Consider the following 7,240-nt stretch of genomic DNA (forward strand, 5'->3'; position numbering starts at 1 on the left):
GGGTGTTTGGTTGTATGTCCCTGTGCCACATCTGTGCCTGGTACTCAGGGAGGACAGGAAAGGGCATTGGGTGGTCTGGCTCTGGGATTTCAGAGAGTTGTAAACTGCCATATGGGCGATGGGAATTGAACCTGGATCCTCAGAAGAACATATGTAACTGCTGAGCTCTTTCCAGCCCCAAGGGGACCCTCTGTATTTACGTTCTTGGCGAAGCTGTGCAGCTGGGGTTACCTTGAATCCCTGATCTCCCTGCTCCCACATTTCAAGGACTTGAATTTAAGGCACAGGCCACCAAACCTAGTTTTAAGGGGTACAAGAACTGAGCCAGGGTCTTGTGAGTCTAGGCAAATATTCTACCAGCAGAGCCATTTCCCCAACCCTGTCTAATCAGGTATCAGCTATAGTGGCTCCTTCCCCTGAATTCCTGTTTGCCTCTCACCACCATGCTGTTGTGTCCTAGAACACTTAGATCCCCTCCATGAAGTTTGCCTTGTGCTTTCCCCAGAGGGATTAGCTCCTGCGTTGTCCTTCCGGGTGAGTGTTCATGGGTCCTGTCTCTCCCGTTCCCTATTCCAACTTCAGCATCCACTTCACTGTCTAGGGCTAGGGATGTAGCTCAGGGGTGGGGCCACTGGTTAGCGTAAGAAAGGCCCTAGGTTTCTCCCTATGCCAGGAAAAAGAATGTACTCGGGAAATATGACTGAAAATGTGAAATGTCTAGGTCTTATGACATCCCAGCCCATCTTAGAAGATCAGGAGATTTAAAGGGGCCAGTAAGATGGTTCCAGAGTAAAAGCATTTGCGATGCACGCTGGAGAACCCGAATGTGATCTGCAGGAAGTCCATACAGGCAGAAGGAGAAAACCAACCTCACTGAGTTGTCCTCTGGCAACGTGAGACATGGCCCACACCGAAAATACATAATAATAATGTTAGAAAACGGAAGAGGGCAAGGTAAGAAATATGCTGCCTTTTTGGATGTACGTTTTGAGACAAAGGTCTAACTGTGGAGCTGCGTATGGAGAGCAGGCTGGCCCTGGACTTACAGACATCCTCCTGCCTGTGCATCCCAAGTGCTGAGGTTGAAGACGTACCATCACAGCCCACTTTTCTTTTTCCTTAAAGAAGGCCCTCTGTGCCAGGCAGTGGTGGAGCACGCCTTTAATCCCAGCACTTGGGAGGCAGAGACAGCTGGATTTCTGAGTTCGAGGCCAGCCTGGTCTACAGAGTGAGTTCCAGGACAGCCAGGGCTATATACAGAGAAACCATGTCTCAAAAAGAAAAAAAAAAATTTTTTTTAAATTAAAATAAAAAGAAAAGCCCTGAGGCAGTGGTGTCCTTTAGCAGGCAGACTGCTGGCCTCACTTCCTTTAGGTAGCTAGGCTGGACCGAACTCCTCCTCCTCCTGCTTCTACCTTCCAGGTGTTAAAGAGTACAGGCTGATGGCACCATGTTGGTTCTGGTACATTTTGGATGGGTATTAAGAGGGGCTCCATTTACTGTGGACAGTATGGGGGAAAGGAGAGAGTTGGGGCTCAAATGTCTTCTGTTCTGGGTTAATTAGAGCATTGTGTCAGACAGACAGATCAAACATAGGTCATTCCTAGATCCTCTGGAACTGCGGCTGATGCCACAGTAAAGCCCCCGTGAGCCCACCAGATAGAGTCCCGCAGATTCCCTAAAGCACCTTCATGCCGTTTTCATCTCTTTGCTATCTCTATTGTCATTGATTCTTTTTACAAGTATGTGTGTCTATTTGTGCACCACATGTGTGTGCATGCCCAAAGAATCCAGAAAAGGACTTAGACTGAACTTAGAGGCAACTGTGAGGTGCCTGGTATGGGTGCTGGGAACCTAACCCAAATCCTCTGCAGAAGCAGTAGGTACTCTCCTTGCTGGGCAATCTCTCCAGGCCTATTTGCGATTTTTAACCTTCTATCATCTGATTGGACAGAGAAAGGCATAGGACATTAGTACAGGACAACCCTTTGTGCCTGTGAAGATGTTTCCAGAGAAGAGGAACCAAAGGGACAGAACCCGCTCTGGATCTGGGTGGCACCGTCACACAGACCTCAGGCCTCAGTAGAATTTAAGAGGGGGAGGTGCAGGTCGGGGGGGCTGGGGTGTACGTTAATTTAGGTGTAATTCTTGCCTATTATATGAATGGCCTTGGGTAAAAACCCAGTTAACCGGAAAAGAAAACAAAAACAAGAAGGCAGAGATCGAGGCAGACAGCCCAGGTGGGTTTCCGTGCTCCCTGCTGCCGAGGTCGAGGCTCCGTGGTACAGAAAGCTCTGTTCTGCCAACCTTCCCTGGCCAGGAGCTGGTCTGAACTCAGGAGTGAAGACGCTTTCCACCCGGGGACTGTGATGCACAGCTGTGGCCCCAGCACGGGGGAGGCTGAGGCAGGAGGAGTCCCTAACGTTTGTACTCAGCCAGAGCTACATAGCAAGACACAAGTATCTGCCACCAAGCCTGGACCTAAGTTTGATCTCTAGACCCTAAATGGTAGGAGCTGACTCCCAGTTGTTCTCTGACAACTGTACATAATCTCACCATAAAAATAATGTGCATTTCTTTTTCTTTCTTTTTTAAAGATTTATTTATTTTCTGTATATGAGTACACTGTAGCTGTCTTCAGACACACCAGAAGAGGGCATCAGATCCCATTACAGATGATTGTGAGCCACGTGTGGTTGCTGGGAATTGAGCTCAGGACCTCTGGAAGAGCAGTCAGTGCTCTAACCCTCTGAGCCATCTCTCCAGCCCCTGTTTTTTTTTAAAGAAGGTCTCACTACGTCGCCTTGGTTAGTAATTTAATAATTACTGTTTCCTTTTAAGCTCTTTCTGTTCTAAGTGTATTTACATTACCACTACTACTATTGTTTGGAGTCAGAATCAGTCTTCTGTAGCCCAGGCTGGCCACGAATGTGTGTGTGTGGCTGAGGATGACCTAGAAGGCCTTGTCCTCTTGCTCTCTCCTCCTCCCTAGAGCTAGGATTACAGGCAGCAGGCACTATGCTCAGGTTTGTCCTGCTGGAACTTGAACTCGGGGCTTCATGCACGTCGGACAACGGCTCTGCCAGCTCAGCTGCAGCCCCAACCCCAAATAATTTTAGTTACTTCTATTTAATAATTCCAGTTTTGTTTTGTTGGGTTTTTTTTGAGACAGGGTTTCTCTGTGTAGCCTTGGCTGTCCTGGAACTTGCACTGTAGACCAGGCTGGCCTCGAACTCAGAAATCCGCCTGTCTCTGCCTCCCAAGTTCTGGGATTAAAGGCGTGCGCCACCACCGCCCGGCATAATTCCAGTTTTTGTTTTGTGTGTGGTTGCTATAACCCCCAAGGAGGTCAGAGGACGCCCTTCAGGAGTCCTCCCTTCTACAGTGTAGGTCCTAGGGGTGGAATTCAGGTCACTGGGATGGCTTTACCCACCAAGCCATCTCCATCAGAATGTTTAAATCTGGGTATCAGCATGCTGAGAGGATATTCTGCCAGTAATCTATATTCCTAATACATTCTCAATAAATGTATTTTTATTTTTAAAAACTTTAGCCCAGTGGGATGGCCCACACAGTTTATCCTAGCACGCAGGAGACAGAGGCAGGTGGATCTCTCTAAGTTCAAGGCCAGCTTGTTCTACAGAGTGAATTCCAGGAGATGTAGGGTTATGAAGAGAGTCTGTAGTGAGAATTTTTTTAACACCTAGTTATGTGTAGCCGGGCAAGGTGGCACATGCCTTTAATCCCAGCACTTGGGAGGCAGAGGCAGGCGGATTTCTGAGTTTGAAGCCAGCCTGATCTACAGAGTGAGTTCCAGGACAGCCAGGGCTACACAGAGAAACCCTGTCTCGAAAACTAAAAACCCAAACAAAACAAAACAAAAACCCTAGTTATGTTAGGTGACTATGTTTTCATTTTAATCCCAGGTGGGGGATGTGGGGCTGCTGCAGACTGTCCATAGCTGATGACTGTGGTTATCTCATGCTCTAGGAGGGACGAGATTTTGCCAGCTGCAGATAGTTTACTTCTGGGGACTCTGGAGAGAGCCTGGGAAGGCAGCTGCTACTCCTAGTTGCTGCTGTTATGGTCTTGAGCAAAAAGAGGAGGAGTTGTTAGAGATTTCCTGATGATGAAGCTCGGACTTGCCCCTAATCAGCAGGAAGTAGAGAGAGGCCTATTCCCCCCTAACCTTTCTCTCCTACCTAGTGTTGTGGGGGTGGAGGGGATCAGGGTGGGATAAAGGTTGGAAGGGAGGTATGGATATAGAACCCAATAACATAGCTTTAAAAAAAAAGTATGCCAACAACCCTGTCCAGAAAAAAAAGGAAAGAAAGAAAAAGGAAGGAAGGAAGAACCATTTCTAGAAGGGTTTCATTAGGCAGTTCATGTTTTGAGCCCAAAATTCTCCTCCCTACCCCCCAAGTGCTGGGATTACAGGTGTGTACAAGCACACCTGACACCTGAGTTTTATTTATTTTTTAGACATAGTCATTATGTTGCCAGCGGGTTTCAAGCTCTGGGGCTGAAGCCATTCCCACGCTGCAGATCCCTAAGTAACAGGACAGCATGCAGCTAAGTGCATTTATCGTTTATACTTTCCAGTGTCACTCTCGATTTTCAGGGTGTATTTTTCTTGAGACAGACTCTCAAGGAGCCTAGACCAGTCTCCAACTTGTGACTCTCCTGCCAGCACCCTGAAAATGCTGCTGCATCGAGAGGAAGATTCTTAGGTGAAGTGCAAAACTTTTCCAAGGTTTTGCAAGTGCCTTGAAATTGAGAATGAAAATGTGTGTGGGACTTAGACATTTCTCCAAGGAGAGGAGCCATGGCTCCTCTAAGATTCACAATGGCCTGAACCCAAGGATGACAAATACCGGCCTCAGACACCTGACTGTTGAGGTGTGTGTGTGTGTGTGTGTGTGTGTGTGTGTGTGTGTGTTATTCAGTCAAGTGCGTGAAACTGGCCCATCACAGTGTGGTAACTCACTGTCTTCTAAATGCTAAATTCTCCTAAAAACCTTTATTTTTCTTGTCTTACCCCAGCATTTGTAACGAGAGGTCAGTCAGCAAGATTTCCTGGAGGATAGCTTTGGAGTCGGGTCTGAGAAAACCTAAGCTATGACCATTTCCAAGTTAGTCAACTTTGTTTAAGTTGCAAGTTATAAGATTATTTTTTAAATCACATTGTGTGTGTGTGTGTGTGTGCAATGCCACTACACAAGGAGACCAGAGGATAACTTTAAGGAGTTGGTTTTCTCCTTGTGCCATGTGGTACCCAGGCATCAAACTCAGGTGGTCAGGCTTGAGGGCAGGTTCCTCCCACACTGAGCCATCTTGCCAGCTCAGCCTCTAATTCTTCAATGAAGAAAAACAGCTTCCTCATATTCTGTGGCAAGGATTATATTAAAGTCTCTAAAGACCTGCTCCAGGACCAATAAATGATAGTTGCTGCCACTGCATGCTGAGACCTCACCCCGTGCCAAGCATTCTAGACCTGTGAGCCTGCTCGCTACACTGAGGTAAGAATCGTTTCCTCACACACAGAGGAGGAACATGAAGGTCAGAGAAGTGAAGTCCCTCACCTAAAGTCCCACACTAGGAAGTGACAGATCTCAGCCCGGAAACTGTGAACTGCCCACATTTCTAGACGTTCAGACACAGAAGACAATGGTGTCCTTGAAGATTCAAAGCATCCTGAGTCCTGGCACCAGTCCCTAAATAGATTGTTAGATAGATAGATGGAGACACCAGAAGATGATCTATCTGCTCTTCTGTTGGGGAGGCGGTAGTTGCCAGAACCGGAGCATGCTAAGCTAGGGCTGGAACAGTGAGCTACACGCTGGTCTTAGAATGGATCCTTCTAAGGGATTCAGGATCATCTCCTTAGCTGTGAGTACCCTGCACTTGCCTCAGTCCTTGACTGTCCTGATCTTCCCTGGACAGGAATGCCTTTCAGCCTTGGCCACCAGGCTTTCCAAGGACCTGGAAAGCCATCTCAGGTTGCCAAATCAGGTAAAGGAGTGGTTCTCAGCCTTCCTGATGCTGTGGCCCTTTAACACAGCTCCTCATGCTGTGCCGACCCCAACCAGATCATCGTCTCTTTGCTACTAATTTTGCTACTGTTATGAACTGTAATGTAAATACCTGATATGCAGGGTATTTGATACGTGACCCCTGAGAAAGGGCCATTGACCCCTAAAGGGGTGGAGACACACAGCTAACAGCCACCGAGGCAAACGGATTCCTCATTTCCTCACGTAACAGCTATTGCTGTCCTCAGACACACCAGAGGACAGCGGCCTGTCCCGACCTTCACCCACTGCTGGCCCAGAGGCACTGTTCCCAGCCCTCGGCAGCCAGTTCCCTTCAAGCTTGTGAGACATGGAGCCCTTTGTTGGGTCATGAATTCCTTGACCAACCTAACAGCTTACTCCTCCCTCACCTGAAGAAAGTATAAAGTGACCTTGTGGTTCCAGTGTTGATTCAGAGACACTTCCCAGAAAGGACAGGCCTCATGGGAGAGATTGCAATGTCTGGGTATGAGGAATGTGTGTTGGTATGTAGAGGCTGGCACTGGCCTGGGGCTGGCATGGGAGCTGAGCTTCAGAGCTGAGGACTGGGCTGCAGTGCAGGAGGATCGAGGCTAAGACAACTCAGGAGGAATAGCCTCCCCACTAGCCACTAACTAAGCATCAGCCGCGTAAGTGTAAGAGGACGGACCGCTGTTCATGGGGAAGTCGGGCATATGCAGAGATACCTAATAGCCCCTCAGTTCCTGTCAGTGGGCAAAGCAGCCCACAGTAGGTGAAAAGGATGGGCTGAGGACAGCCTTGTGTGTACATCCCAACTTGGCTTCCTCTGCTATTTTCTACAGCAAGCTAGTCTGCCCCTCTGCCTCTCACATTTTTTTGTTTTTGGAGACAGGGTATCTCTGTGTACCCCTAGCTGTCCTTGAACTCAGGAAGTTACCTGCCTCTGCCTCCCAAGTGCTGGGATTAAAGGCCTGTGCCACCACTGCCCAGCTCCCATCGTTCTTTAAAGGAACCATGATGGGAAAGGGAGATTGCCCATTTGGCCATCATGAGGACCTGCGTTCAGATCCTCCAGCACCTTCATAAAATCAGATAGAAGTAAACCCAGCACTGGGGAGGTGGAGCTGTGCAGATCCCTGGAGCCCATTGATCAGCTAATCTAGTAAAATTGATCAACTACAAGTTCAGTGAGAGATTTTTTTTTTTTT

The sequence above is a fragment of the Mus caroli genome, chromosome 5 (assembly GCF_900094665.2).
Source record: "Mus caroli chromosome 5, CAROLI_EIJ_v1.1, whole genome shotgun sequence".
NCBI lineage: Eukaryota > Metazoa > Chordata > Mammalia > Rodentia > Muridae > Mus > Mus caroli.